Consider the following 16,796-nt stretch of genomic DNA (forward strand, 5'->3'; position numbering starts at 1 on the left):
GCTGTCCTATTAAACATTGGATTTGATAGGCTTTCCATCCCAGAAAAATCCATGCATGAAAATCAGACATGGCAACAGGTGCTCCTGATGTCAGATTCTGGTAGAAAAGCACAAGAGGGACTCATGTTTTCACTTTATAAAGAGAAACAAAAAGTAAAAATTAGTTTCAGAAAAAAAAAAAAGGAATCACCATTTCAAATAACCTGAGAAATTAAGTAAAAACAGTTTGAGAACAAGCTATGTTAATGCTTGGCTTAATGCTCCTTAGTTTGCAGTTAAAAAAATAAAAGGGAAGACATTCACATGTTAAAAGTTTCTGAAGCAAGACTGTTCAAAGCTATTCAACAGTGGCAAAGCACCAGTGTTAAACTCCTCTCTGGAAATAAGAAAAAATAAAATACTGCTGTTTGCTATAGGGCTAATAAGATGCACACTGGATTAGATCAGCTAAACCAACAGACGGGAGTCAACAATAGACCTCTGCTCTTAGATATCCTGGTTTCTAGTATTTTGTTATTGTTGTAATAGCCAACCATTCTTAAGTTTCAAGGTTTGTATTTTGAAATTGATCATTCTTCAGTCTTTACGAATTTTCATGGTAAATCTTACCTTCAAGGTCAGTCGTAAATCCTACCCTACTAAACACTTCTGTATTTAAAATCCTCTACTATAACCTAATATACTTAATCAGAGCCTGACTGACCTCTCAACTGTCCCTATAGACTCAAAAGGTGGTTGGGGGTGGGGAGGGAAGACTCTTGAGAAATTTAATTATACCTGTTTCATTCTACTGGTTTTACAGAATAAACCTCGTGATCTGCAGGAGTATTTTTTATTTCTCTTCATGCCTGGTTTATAGAAGTTGACACTGGATAGGAGAAAAAACATAAGTCCTCGTGCCAAGTTTTCACAGGTATTATCATCATTCATTTGAAGTTAAGTGCAAGAATATCAGCTAGCCCTCATAAAAAGGTGCATACAATGTCACTTCAAATTACCTTGAGCTATTCGTATTTGTGTTGTCCTCTATCATGTAAATAATCAAGAATCACGTAACAGCCTTATTTCTCTGGCCTGCCACAAATCTAGCTACACTTTTAAAGTGTTTGCTTTGAATGGTTCTTTGAAATATTAATTTCAAAATATAAAATGAATAACATTATTTATTTAAACCCAACATTCAGTGTCCCTACCTGAGGTGGGCTCAATAACCTTTCAAAAAAATAAATAAATAACACTTGACTTACATGTATTTTAAGTACAGCTGCTGGCTTTGTCCCAACACTTCCACTTATTTCTCTTGACTTGGTTCTCAAATCAGGCTCACCGCCAAAGAGAAAAATGTAATCTGCAGGCTAAGTTTTGTTGACACTGAGGCAAAACAGCCACCCAGTCTAAAAGAGCCAATCTCTCCCAGTTTGGGGATGCTCTGACCTTAACAGTAAACAAAGTATCACGTAAAACTGTGCCCACAAAATGGGAGATCTCTGTAGCCTTAGCTCATGAAAATGCATTTTAAAAGATTATGCTCAAGTGTTAAGATTATTTTAGTTGTGAGATGTTAACTGTATCAGGAGAATAAGGAGCCAGAAAAAAAGGAATCTTGAGCATAATTTCTTTTTCTGTATATACTTTCCTGACAATCTAAAAACCATCAGAATATCCTTCATGAAGCCTTATCCGATCTGTTAGCGGATGATGGTGAAGGTGATCAGACTCATTATGGATGTTTTCCTTTGGAGAGGCTGTTGCCCTTGGACTGAATGCCACTAGAAGCATTTCTGCTACCTGGGTACAGATTATCTGCTGCAAATCTGTGCCTCCAGGCTGGCTTCCCATTCTTCCCCAACTGCACACTTAGGGAAGGAAACACTCATTTCATGTTAGTTCTAAGTAAACCATACAGAAAGCAAAATCAGACTACAAATTATTTGATACTTATTTGCATCACCCCCTACCTCCCTAATGCTGACCTCACTCCATTCCCTGCAACCTCTTTGGTTGTTTTTTTTTGAGAAAAATATTTTCCTTGCATAATTATCTTCTAACATCTGTGGGCTTTTCCCCTCCACTTTCTTTGAAAGACATTGAGCTAAGCTCCTGGAAATTTCAGGGAAAAAAAATCAGTGTTGGAACTAGAGGCCTATCTATAGTAAAAGCAAACATTGCTTTTCACGTACATCATCCAAAGAGTTAAATTAGAGGCTGCAGTTTATGGGATTAGCACTCTTCCCTTTCTTCTTGCCTTTGGTTCTGAGAATCTTAGAAATCAAGGTCACTGGCAGATTGTAAGGGACAAGGTGAATAGAGGCTACTTTTGGGAGTGACCCTTCCCCCTAAGGTGGAAATGTAGAAGCAGGGACAGAAGCTGCTGCAGTTTCATGAGCCAAAGGCTATAGACTTCTAGCCCAAACTTCAAAGGAAAAGAAATCCTAAATGTATGACTATCTTTTGATCGTTGACAAGTCAGTTATTGCACTGCCTCTTTCATGGAAACACTAATATACTAACACATAGCTCCATTTTTCAAGCCCTCATTTTCCAATTAAATTGAATCTTCAGGTAACTTCAAAAAACAGTGCTAAAGCAAAGATGCAGTTAGAAAATCTGGATTCGAATGAATTTTGCCAACAATTGTTATGTAACCTGGAATGTCACTTTTAGAAATAAAAGGACATAGTATTTCCAAATGTCAACAGCCACACTTGCATTATGAACACTGTTTCTCCTTGCTTTATGAAATAGGCTAATTCTGAAAAATCCACTGAACATAAAATTTTTACATACCAGGTGGATTTCATACTGATGACAAACTACCTTCAAAGATGCCTTAACAATCTTTGATTGCTCTCCACTAGTTTTTGTCTTGTTTTGAAGTAAATTCTTCAATGGACTAATGGTTCTACCAGATACTATCAGGTGAATTTCCCAATTTGACTTCGCTAAATCAGATTACTATAAATGAGATGTAGAACATGGTGTATTTTTTATGCATAGTCTTATTCTAAATTTTTTCTAGATTGCCATCAGCCTTGTTCCTAAAAGATTTGATTATCAAGACAAAGTAGGAAAAGAGAGAATATATATTATGCATACGCGGAAACTCATTTTCTCTCTGACTCTGCAGAAGAACCTAGTCCTTTTCAGTCATTCACTACAAAGTTCTACAAATAAACGGAGTTTAAGCAAATCTCAGGTAACTCCAAGTGAAAAAAACACTGCAGGTATCTAGTTTTCAAAGAACATCTGACAGAAAAATTAGTGTTAAAATTTTTGGTGTCACTAAATTAACTTTAAAATTTTTAAATGTGGCATATCTTGGTATTAAAACAAAGGATGCTTTAAAACAACTTTATGAAGCCACTTCCAAGGCTTTTTTGGTCTTCTACAACTTCTAGTCCTAGAAAAGAACTTACAAGGATATGCAGGACTCACCTTGGCATAGCTGGCTCAGAAATGTGAGATACGGTATGGGATTTATAATCCAATGAGGGTTCTGGGGATGTAAGAGAGCATTTGGGACAAAGCAGCAGTAAGGCCTGATTCCGATAAATCTAAAATGTGTTTTAATGTTTGCTATTCATTTTGTAAGTAACTGAAGTCCTGCATAAAATTTCACACAAAGGGGAAATACTTCCAAGTGGTAACTATTTCCTAATGTAACACGAGACCACCTTTCTTGACCTTAAGGATTAAGAAAATTGATGTTATGTTTATAAAAACGAATCAAAATACCCATAATCATTTTGGCAAAATCTATACCATTTAAATTGTTTTGTAAATAATTTTCATATTGAATATGGCAGGTATGCAACTAAAGGAGATTTCAAAACCCTAATTTGTAGAAAATGTTCCATATTATACTTTTTACCTATGTCCTTCTTCAAGTCTGAGTGCTCCAATACATGCTAGTGAAAAAAAAGATCAAAATTAGCATTAGCACAAGGATTTTCAGGTAACACTACAAATAGAATCACCAGGGGAAAAAAGGCCAAAATAATGGAAACTCAAGTATGTGACTAAATGAGAAATCCTTGAGACATACAAAATCAAACTGTATTACTTACCAAACCTCTACACCATCTCCTGATAAATATCCAGGAAAAAATGTGGGAGATCTAAAATGTATCATACACGGGCAAAGAGAACACTTTAATAGCCCTCCCCCTAAATAACATAATTCAAAATGAAAAATTTTAAGACAAGACCAAGTCAATTAAGCATAATTACTTTGAAGTCTTTTATAAAATCTCTAAACTTATAAATTCCCAGTTTTCTGAGGATGCTAAAATCCTTTGAAAAAGAATAAAAGCAAAACAAAACAAAAATCACTTAAATAATGGGGGGGGGGAAATCCAACACAGAACATGGGGTAGAGGGAAGTTGAGGTGAAGAAAGAGAGAAACACCAAACTTAAAATAGAAATAAAACAAAACAGGAGCTCTCTACAATACTCTGGCATTCTAGTTTTGAACAAACCAGTTACTGGGTATCTGAATCATGGCTCTACTACAAAATGTTCAGGCATCCCGGTGTCCTCATCTCTGAAGTTGTGAAGATTAAAGCAGACCACCCAAAAACACTTGGCACAAGTACTTGACATGCAGTAGACACTCAATAAATGCTATTAGCACTAAGCACATATTCATACCTAAGTATTTTTTATTGGCTATTATTTTTAATTTTGCAAGAGCAAAAGCAGGGATCTCCCTGACTGGCTGGAATTTGAGTCCAGATTTTAAGAATTTATCTAATGATACCTAACTTTCAGAACTGCTTTAGGTAAATTCTTTAAAATGCTGTCTTGACATAGAAGTAACAGACCTACATAGACGGTATCACTCCTCTTCTTGCTTGACACCAATTACTGCTATTGATATCAGAAGAAGATGGTAGACAGTGTGCCCTTACATATACAGTGTGTCTGCATGCTAAATGATGAACTGAATGTTCAAGATTGCTCTAGGGATAATCAAAGCGACCAGGCTATACTTGCAAGTACAGAATCAACTTCTTTCCTCTGAAGCTTCTGTATATATACAGAAGCATACATGAATCAATCACAAAATGTGGAAAAGGAAATATTCTATGATGCTGAGGGCAGGGTAAGAGAAGCACACAACAGCAAATTAATTTCTACAAATTTAAACCTTATATTCTAGAATAAACCTTTTGCTCTTTTAAGCCTGTCATTCAACCTCCCCCCACAATAAATCTAACATAAGAAAAGCTTTTGTCTCTAGCTCTAAAAAGCTAAATAAATATGTAGAGAAAGATAAAAATGAAAGGAAGTGTAATTCTCCTACTTGCTTTATCACAAACTAGCTGCACAACCCTGGCTAAGCCTGTTTTCCCATTGGTAAAATAGGGGTACTACTGATACTAACTTAGGAGTTACTGCAAATATTAAATGGAAAGCACCTAGGTTCGTGTGTCTGGTACACAGGAACTCAATGAATGGGAGCTATTCCTTGACTAATGTGAGGGGTGTTGGATTAGGTATCAAGTTGTTGGAATATCAAGAAGCCCTTCTTTTGCACTTTCCCCAGGAAGAGACAGCTGGAGCACAGATGTCATAAGGAGGCAAGTCTAACGGATTTTATCTAAAGTAGTTTATCACCCTGACTAGAGAAAAAAACTCTTATAAAAACAATCTCACCTGTAGTTTGGATGACTACTGCAATAACATCACAGTACGTTTACTTTCAGAAAACACAAAAGCATGTGAAAATCTGTGTACTCACCTGTGCAATTTTTAGGCCAGGACTGGCCAACTAGGTTGTTTTTCTGTTTGGTCTATGTACTCTACCAGAGCAGGCAATCCCCTTTGACTCACTAGGGTCACTTCAAAACCTGACAGCAAACTCTCATATCCAAATGATTAATTCTGACCCTTCTGCATTTTCTTGCATATTGTTACCCACAGCACCTAGATAACAAGGTTCAATACAATGTTGTCAAACTGTCATTTAATTAATTCTTAAATGCTCCTTGGAGTTCTGGTTGGAGTCTAGAAATCATTTAGTATATGGCAATTTTGATAGTTCTACCATGTATTCCTGTTATTTCATGAATGATACCCATTTCAATCCAAGTCTCTTAAAATGGAATAATCTCCAAAATGATTGCTAGGACTAAATTTAAGTGAGGTGGACAAAGGCAGCATAACTTTCCTTAAGCTAACAGTAAAGGTTTAAGTAGAATCACAGTCAGATTAGGAAAGGAATAAAAGGTCTGAAAGGGAAGACAAGAAGTATATGAAAGGCCTCAAATTTCAAGATTTTAGATTTGTTACCATGATGTAATGGGGATGTTGGCATTTGTGAAAATTATGGCAATTGTACAGGACAAAGAGAGAAGTGGGAGAGACTGAGTAGGACAATTAGGAAGGCGTGAAACAATATAGGACCTGACTTTTAAATCACAGAGCAATGCTTCCTCACCTTTACGTCTTGGACTTGGGGGTCTGTCAAGCAGACTCAACATGAATTTTTCTTCCCTTAATAGAACAGTAGCTCCAAAAGGGGAGAAGACTATCTTACACCCACTGCTATATTCTTAGAACCTAGAATATTATCTAACATAAAGGTGGCTCTCCCAAATTACCATCTAGATCTGAATGTAAATGCTGTTGTAATTAGTAAAACATAATTCATTTATGAGGTACTGCTGAATTCCTAGAATGTTTTAACTCAAGTTTTCCAATTACCTGAACTATTACAGTAAAACTGTTAGTTGTTAGTATTGGTCTGACACCTTTTCCTACATTGGTTCCAAGTCATTCTCTTAGAAGATTAAGAACTGCCACCCTAGGATAGTAGATTAATGACTAGAGAAATTAAGGAAAAAACATCATAGAAGAATAAGCATGACTTGATTAACAGAAAATCTAATATAAGGAACCATTATGATTGCAACCTGTAAGATCAAGAGGTGCTGCCCGAACACATTAATTCTTCTATGGCTAGGTCTATAAAGCTTTGCTCCCTATGCCGATGCTCCACCTTTATCCCCAGTGCCAGTACAGGGCAGGAACATATGTACTCATTAAGCATCTATTGAATGAACACAAACTGGTAATTATTTTTCAACATTATCAAGTTCCATGTGATTTGGAGGGACATATGAGAGTGAAAGATTGGGGTGAGAGATATAAAAATCCAGTAGTCCTAACAGTGGTTCAAGTTCCTAAAGATGGACAAAAGACACAGGAAGGGGACATTACAGGGGACAAGGAAATTCACGGAAGTGTGGATCCAAACCAAGCCAGCAAAAGCCAGAGAAGTTTTGAGGTCTGTCACAAAAATAACAAGATCAAGGACAGTGATGGCAAGAAAAAAGGCAACTGAAATGACATGAAGGTCACTACTGCCATCCTGGTTTGTACTGAAAAGCAACGAAAATGATCTGTGATTACAAATCTTCTAGGCAGAACATAGGTGGATGGAGCCCCAAAGCAACCAAGGGCGCTTTAGTTCATTAGATGTCTATTTGGAAAGAAGTTGGTCTTGGTGCTAAGTTTAACTAGAGCCAGCATGACTTTGATGACTACCTTCCATGTCATTAAATAAATCCCAGTTCTGAGATATTGCTACACATACATACTACACATATATACTACACATACATATGTAGGCTGTTACTATTAGAGAACAGATTTTTCCAAAGTTAACAGGCAATCAATCAGGATGCCACTGAACTTTGCTTAGGTATACTGACAGGCTTCTTTCTCCAGGAATCAAAGTGAGAGGAAAACTATCAGGACATAAGTTCTGGTTCTGCTCTAGCTTTATTCTATAACCCTAGCGTAGGCAAATCCTGTGAGTTATGAAGTGAAATGGAAACAACAATGCCCCAGTTCTAAAACATACACACACAAATGGAAGGAGAACAACTGCAAGTAATCAGAAAGGTGTTAAAAAAAAAAAAAAAGGATAATCAACACTACACAAAGCCATGGCTATGTATGCACCCAGCATACTTCATGACCTTCTGGTAGCCACTTCAAAGACATAAAAGAAAGCCAGGGAAGGTACAAAACAGGGCAACTAAGAAGTGTTTACAAAAATAAAGTGGCTTTTACCTTCAAAGAGTAAGAACTCCAATCTGGAAAGAAAGTTAAGACAATAAAATTGAATTCCATGTAAAATCATAATGATTGCAGATAAAAAAACCAACAAGACTGGCTCCATTTTATTAAAAGTAATTTAAAACAAATCCTGAACACTCTAACTAGGAGATGTTTAAAACTGGTAAAAGGAAATTTCAAATCACAAGATGTTTGTGGCTTTTGTCACAAGAAAAAAGAGCAGTTTGAAAAATCATACACAGGTTTAAGAAGCATTGTTCGATTAACGGATGCTACACAGTTAGCATTTATTTCCAAAGGGAAGTTTCACAGCTATTCAGTGGCAATCAGTAGTTTTACTATCACAATACAAAGTAGTTCTTATGCTCTTATTCCTAAAACTAGTTTTTGGCCCCATCTTTAGTTCTGAGCTGGGGAAACCACCAGTCTAACAAACTAGTTAGCAGTATCCCATTTATTCTATATTCCAAAGAAGCCTAATGACATTTACCTGTAAGACAACAAACAGCAAGTAAAATCCAGAAGGTAGTACAGAGTGGTGGTTAAAATATAAGCTCTGCTATCAGCCCCATCTGGGTCCAATACCAGATTGACTACTTCTGCTTAGGCGGTCTTAGACCGAACTATCTCTGGACCTCCGTTTCCACACTTACACTTTAAGTTCAAATAACTTAAAACAATGACAGCCCACTGGAAATATTCAGTATTAGCTCTTCTGTCAAGTTTCTTTTTGACTGAAATTATGAAACATGTTAACTTCAGTTCTCTTTTGCTGAAGTTCCAGCTGGCAGCTACAGGTCTTAGAGAACTGTGTGAAAAGGAAAAGGTTCATGAGTGAAAAATAAGAGGCTGAAAGCTATAAAGGCTGGTAAGCCGGTGGGTTAAACCATATAGTCTTACGAGACATGGAGTCCGGAGTCTTTTTTGAAAAGGAGCCATCATATCTTTTCTCAAGCACCTCAGCAGTCGCTCCTGTCAAGTGTATTGAAGTATAATACTGTGACAAAAATGTATTATCAGACACTAGATTAATCAGTTTCAAAAGACAATAATGAAGTATGAAAACAGCTTGACCTCCTAAGGAACTTTATGAGTTACAGGAAATGGAGAAAAGTTATTTTTAGTAAATCTATTCCATTTGCACGAAGCAGTATCTGTATGTCTGTTTATCTTCAGGGAGGGAAGAAATGTTTCAAAGAACTGCTCATTAGTTCAACCATGAGATTTCTCATTTAAAGGTTTAAAGTTTTCAGTGATGGAAAAATAAAAATATAAGGAAACCTACCTTCACATTTGTTCTTTCAAATTCAGAAACAGTCACCTCATCTTTATATATTTATATGTTCTTTAATTAAAAATTGACTGTATAGGTTAAAATTCTTAAAATCAAGTTACTTTGACCATATCCAGTGGGCACTGTATTTTTAGTTAGCTAAACAAACAAACAAAAAAAATGATGACACAATTTACAAACTTTTCTGCTCTCCAGGAATAACAAATCATACACACTATTCACGTATTCCAGTTATGAGCTGAAATAGGAGCACAAAATAGCTTTTAAGTTTCCAGTGGTGTTTCTGGAAGATTTGTTTTGATGACTGTCACTACGATTTATAAATCTACTATTGCCTTCTGTAATCTAATCTGAATTCTTTGAAGATAATGATCACGGATTACTAATACTATAGTCCTAACTCTGAACACACAGAACACTCAATGGTTGTGAAATGAATGGATCATGAATCAACTATCAATGTATAAACTAAACATTTTTAATAAATGGCTGACTTTTAGCCAATTGTCTAGATCTGGTCAATGATGTACAAGATTGATCCATTTAATATCCCTTCTTAAGCATTAACAGCTTGATGGAGATGTTACTGTATATTCTGAAAAGAAAAACAAGTTAATTACTTTTATATCATCTTTCAAGGGCAAAATCCAGAATGGAAAATTCTGGTAGTTCCCACTATTATTGAGAGCTCACACTATGGAGAAATAAACTAGCAGCTATTGTACAAATGTTTGCAATCTTCCTTTTAAGGTGAAAAACATATTACATTAATAAGATTAAAGTTCATTTTCAACACCAGAAGACATAATGACGCCTTAATTTGGGTTTGCTATCTCATTAGAATTATTTTAAGTTTTTTTCAAATGTTTATTGATTGAACAAGATCACATAAATTATATACTGAGAATTTATGTTCCGTGTTCATCTGGTAGACTACAGTTACTCAAACTTCTTTCTTCAAGGCTACTACATCCATCTACAGACACTTAAATATATTCTGCCCTAGACAAAATCTTTGGGTAAATTTTAAGAAGCACATAATTATCGTTGCTTTGACCTACTGTCCAGATTAAAATAAAAACACTAAAATTAATACATAAATGTTTTTAAAAAGCAATTAACACTGACTTTTCAAACATTGGACAGATTATTAATGTAATATAAGGAAACCTACCTTCACATTTGTTCTTTCAAATTCAGAAAGTCACCTCATCTTATATATTTATATGTTCTTTAATTAAAAATTGACTGTATAGGTTAAAATTATTTCCTTTAAATTTTTTATTATGTTAATCACCATACATTAGTTTTTGATGTGTATAGGTTAAAATTCTTAAAATCAAGTTACTTTGACCATATCCAGTGGGCACTATATTTTTAGTTAGCTAAACAAACAAAAAAACGATGACACAATTTACAAACTTTTCTGCTCTCCAGGAATAACTGAAATCATACACACTATTCATGTATTCCAGTTATGAGCTGAAATAGGAGACAAAATAGCTTTTAACTTTCCAGTGGTGTTTCTGGAAGATTTGTTTTGATGACTATAACTACTATTTATAAATCTATTATTGCCTCCTGTAATCTAATCTGAATTCTTGGAAGATAATGATCACGGATTACTAATATTACTAATATTACTAATAACCTCCCTCTGGCAGACATTTAGTCTACACCAAACAAAACTAACCTTGTAAAAATTTTAAGGAGAACTAGTTTTCTTAGAACCAGGCCAACTGATCAGTTATAAACTCAAAGAAATGACTTGAGAACTTAGGCATAGTAAATGAGCTTTTAGGCTCCCCCCCCAATATAGTGTCACATGACTATCATGGTGACCCTTAAATTCAAGACTGATGAATAGAGAATCCCTGATTCTATTCTGAAATACCCATTACTTTAAGCAATGGCTCAAATTACACAGAATTCTACAAGCAAGATATTAAAGATTAAGAATTAATAGGCTTAACAAAACTACCAGTATCTACGGACCTATGTATTTTCTATATGGCTCAGATTTTCATGAAAGAGAACAGCAGAAAAGAAAATACCTGGAATAATCTAAAGCCATTATTAATTTACCGAGAAAAATGTTCTAAGGCCACTTTTCTTTCTGTATCCAGGGAGAGAACATTTTCGTTAAAGAGTGTACAAGTAGATTCTTCATACCACCATACTGGCTATTTTTATGCATAATTTTGTATTCTTGTGCATGCATGCACACACACACAGGACAGGTAAGTGAAGTTGTTTAACCAACTCTTTCACTAAGTCCTTGAAAAATGGAGAAGGGCTGAAATCAAATATTAGATGATGGCTTAATATACCAATACTTTAAAAATGCTTAAATGCTAGTACAGATATGGGGGTGTCTGGCTGGCTCAGTCAGTAGAGCATGTGACTCTTGATCTCAGGGTCGTGAGTTCAAGCCCCACACTGGGCGTGGAGCCTATGAAAGAAAGGAAAAGGGAAAAGGAAAGGAAAGGAAAGGAAAGGAAAGGAAGGAAAAAGAAAGGAAGAAAGAAGGAAAGAAATAGTGCAGACAGAACTCAAGAATAAAACTAAATTTGGATTTTGTGAATAAAATATGTTGAAGTGAAATTTAAAAATTTTAAGTCATTTGGAAAGTGGCACCCCTTTCTAAATCAAGTATAATCTTGCCTACTGAAAACTGGCTTTCTCAGGGAGCAACATTCAATGATATTTTGGCCTAAATTTTTATATATGAATGAAGGATGAGAAAACAAATGATGACTGAACTATCAACGTAACACATACATAAAAAGACACTTCAACAATCCACTTTAATCTAGGACAAAATCATTTTAAATTCAAACCAGGGTGCCTTTATTTTAGGCTTAAAGGGCTTTAAACATAAACTTTCTTGTAAAAGTAAAAAGTTTAAAGTAAACATAAAATTTAACATTTAATTCTGAACTCACATTATCAGGCCTATTTCTAACCCAGTAGTTAAGTGTACACTTGGGAGTCAGGAAGAAAAGGGTTTGAATCCTGGCTTTGCCACTTCACAGATAGGTGAACCACCTGCTATATATAAGAAATTATATAATCTCGATCTCTGAATTCCTCATAAGTAAAGCAGGGACAATACCACCTACCTTAAAGGGTTGTTGCTTACATAATAATACACAATGTAAGGCAATTCTTTAGCACACTGCCTGGTACATAATACACCATAGTATTACTAACCTACCATTAAAAAAAGCTTGGCTAAGGAAAGGAAACAGCAGAGTATTTGTTTTCCATACTTCATCTGTTTTTATTTTTCAAAATAAAGTTTTAGAGTTGAAAATCAGATATTCTGCTACATTTATCAGGGACTACCTATATCCTCTAGCCCCTCTATATAAAAATTTATACATATACCTGCCATTTCTATTCTCCATGGAGCATTTCCCATTTGTTGATCTTAATCCATAGAAGTTGTTTTTAAAGTCACCTTTAGTGATTTTCTTCCTTAATCTGCTTTAGCTTTTTACCACCCACTCAAGGTTTACTTTGATCTAATTAGTGAATGTTAACCATGGTTTTTCTTTCAGAGTTCGAGATTTCAAGAAAAATAAAACCACACAGGTATTTTTTAGTAACCTATCAACTTTCCTTTTCTGAGCTTTCAGAAGTTATTTTATCTTCCATGACTCTTGTAACCTGCTTTCTGATCTAATTCTTAAATAAACATGCCATGACATTTCCTCAGCAACTTGATCTTTTTTGCTTTTTCCTTCCTGTTGCTATTTTCCACCGATTTCCTAAAACTTTAATATTAAAGCCTCTTTTTCTAAACTCATTTCATTTTCTTGAAGATGATACTCCTAACCTTTCTTTTGGATCCTGAAAACTATTAGTATTTGTGGTTGCCTTTGCCTAAGTTTTTAATCTCCAACTAGACCAACCAGATCCCGCAAACCACTGCACACATCTATTGCTGATACCTTTTCTACTAAGGTCTACTCTGAATTCCCCAGGGAGTGTGAGACAATCTATCACTCAAAGTATAGTCAGGGACACTGGCATCACCTAGAAGCATATTAGAAATGCAAATTTTTGCCCCACCTCAAATCCACTGAATTATAATCTGCATTTTTAAAAAATCCCCAAGGATTTCTACCAACACTGAAGTTTGAAAAATACTGTCAAATGATGAATTATGACCTAAACAGGTTTTAACTAGAAAATTAATCATCAGAAGTTCTTTCAAAATTATTTTGACAAATGCAACTAATGGTCTCATTTACCTTTTTTTTCACATTTTGGAAAGTCAAACAGAAATGACATTACAACTAACAAACTTGTATTACTCTTCATTATTTAAAAAGAATTTTTAATAACAATATTAATTACTGGTTGTATTTAGACAGATCAAATTTCTCCACACCAACTCTACATAAATACAATTACTCTGGTAAGGTTCTACTTCTTAACAGGAAGCATGGAAAGTTTCAATATGACCAGCCAATGCTAAACATGGACCACCTAACCAAAAATATTTATTGCCAAAAGTATACCGAAGTTGCTCTGACCATACCAATTCAGCAAAAATTATAAACCTCTTTATAATAGGTTCAAATGAAAACAATATTTTGATCAATATAAAGCACAAAAATTTCAATAGTGATTTAGCGGCTAAAAACAGTAATGCCTTTTTTAAAACATATGAACTGCTGTTTGATCTACTTAAAAACCTAGACAACCGATACTTGAGTTTTAAAGGATTCTTAGCTGAAGTACTGAAAGTATAGGCATGCCTTTGTCTCCAAATTCTATTAAAAAGTGCTTGATACGGTATATAAGTTCTTCAATAATGTAGTATTTTCATATTTAAGGAAATATTTTCCCTTTTACATTATCTGAAAACGGAGGTTGAGCTCCTGCCCCCACTCCCAATGTTACTATCCTTGCCAATACTGATCCTCACCCTTTACCCTTGTGGAAAATAATTTTAAAGTGATCAAACCTCATGTTATTTTAAAGGCATGACTTGAGATGTACAATTTTATGACTAATTTAACCTCCTGCTCTCTTAATAAATGGATAGCTGGGCCTAAAAATCACCCTTTGGGAATTTTAAGTAAATAGTTGAATAAAACACTACTCTTGCTTATTAATCTTTTTTGCATATTAGTTTTTGAGGAAATGCCTATACATGATCTTGAGTTCAGCCTCAAATTTCAAGTCTCAGTAAAAAGAAATGTGATTTTTTTTCATAGCTATAGGCAGAAAATATTCTATGTGAATATAATACACTCCACTGAAAATATCTAATAAAATCTAATTGTTTCTAAAAACAAACTAAATAAATTCAGAGCTTCAGGTAGAGCCAAAAGATACCAATAGAGCCTAAGCTTAAAACGATCATCAAAAGCAACCTTCTCTTATTTTCGGAAAAAACACACCATAAATCAGTAAGCTGCCCCACCCCATCCCCAGCTCTGTCAACACCTAAGGGGCCCAAGTTCAGATATTTTTTCGGTTAGAACATTCCTTCTTGTCTCTGTGAATGATCTGTTGATTTTGGACAAAAGGAAAACAACAAATAAAAATCTTTCTGGAAAATACTAACCCAGAGGAATTATTTTGTCTACTCCTTATCTTAAAACAGTAGGGGAAAAAAAAACCCAAAATAGTAGGGTAATCCCTTTTTCTTCCCAATAAGCTCACATTTATTTAATAGTCTTCATTCAAAAGAGACAAGGCAGACTATATTGCTATTCCTTCTGAAGAGTTTCTTACTCAATTTGTTTATAGATCATTAGGTCCCTATCACGTTCCTCCTAGATCTTTTTTGCTATTAATGGTACAGTTTACAGACAAATGAGCAAATTTCTTCAGGTAAATTTCCATTCTGAGTTGCAGAACTTCTACCTCTTTGATAAAGAACTAAGTACACCCTCAAGGGAAAGAACTCACAAGAGAAAGTATTGTATTAGGGCTCTCCTCAGGAGAATGGGATCAATAATGAAAACAGAAACGCTTACAGTTTTAAGAAATCACTCTCAATATGGTACTTCTTGTATACTGGAGACATTTCCCAATGATACATCTAAACCCTCCAACACAGCCTTCCTCAAATATTCCCCTCACCACTTCTTCACTTGCTGGCATTTATGTCAAGGAGTCAAGAACACGGGGAATAAAATGCCTACTGAAAGCACTGTACAAGTGTTTCCCTTTGCCCACCTCTGCATGTTTTCTAGGATCATTTCCAAATGGATATGCCACAATTTCATCAGAAAAACTTTACTGGCAACCTTTTATGCCAAAAGCCAACATTCCCATCTTAAACCTGAAGACCCAGCTTTAACCCCCAGTAAAGCTACTTCCTGACACTTTAATAAACCCCCTCAAGTTCAGCTATTTTTACTCCTTCCCACTCCTTCACTGTCTTCCTTCAAATCGGTACCCGATACCTAGTACTGAATTTGAAGACAGGAACTCCATTTGACCACAAAAGTCTCAATTACAGAACTACTGAATCTGTTTTGCACAATCGAAACCATCACACCCCACCCAAAATCACCAACACAACATTTTGAACATGTTAGATTTTATTAAAAATATTTAACATTGTACAAATATTCCAATACAGTTATGGTACCTGAACACTGTACCAAAAGCACGATTTTTATTAAACTGCCGATTAAGTGGTCTTGCAAATGTACCTACTTTAATATTCTCATATTACTGTATGCATATAGCAATGTTAATGTTCACAGGAGCTTTCAGCTCAATTATAGAAATAGTCTTACAACATAGTACTAAAAATCTAGGTAGGATTTGTTAAAGTACAATTCTACCTATGTTCCTGAACAGGCTAGAGAAGTTCCTTTTGTCCAACCATTATAAATGAGAAATCAAGAAAAGCAATGTTCATGGGATCCTGACAAAATTACCACATAAAATGAAAGCCCCTGTTTGTATTTGAGGAATTTAAGCTGTCCCCCCACCCCACAATGTCTCCCTTCCTGATCCCATGAAATGCATTTTGTTGTTAGTATATCAAAGCCAGTAACTAGACTTCATGCTGCAAAGATGAACCCGTAAGAATTACTTGAGTGTTCCTACTGCTTACTATCAAGCTTTCCAAAGAGCACATTATTAGTGCAATCTTTATAATCTTTTCTATCACTGGTACAGCATAAAATGTGTCAGAAGAGAAACAAGTACCTCAACAAAATGATGCAATCACTGCAATTCTTAAAGTATAATTTCATTGTAACGACTTACAAGTAGTCTACAACAAGCTTACAGACAAGATTTCAGGATACTGACTATGACTAGCACGTTTAACACCTAAGAGATTCTTCCTAGACTGATACGTTCAACCAACAAAGGAGGTATAAGAATATTTAGGAGGTTCTTCAGGCATGAATACTCACAATTACTTTTAAT

The sequence above is a fragment of the Zalophus californianus genome, chromosome 4 (genome assembly GCF_009762305.2).
Source record: "Zalophus californianus isolate mZalCal1 chromosome 4, mZalCal1.pri.v2, whole genome shotgun sequence".
Classification (NCBI taxonomy): Eukaryota; Metazoa; Chordata; class Mammalia; order Carnivora; family Otariidae; genus Zalophus; species Zalophus californianus.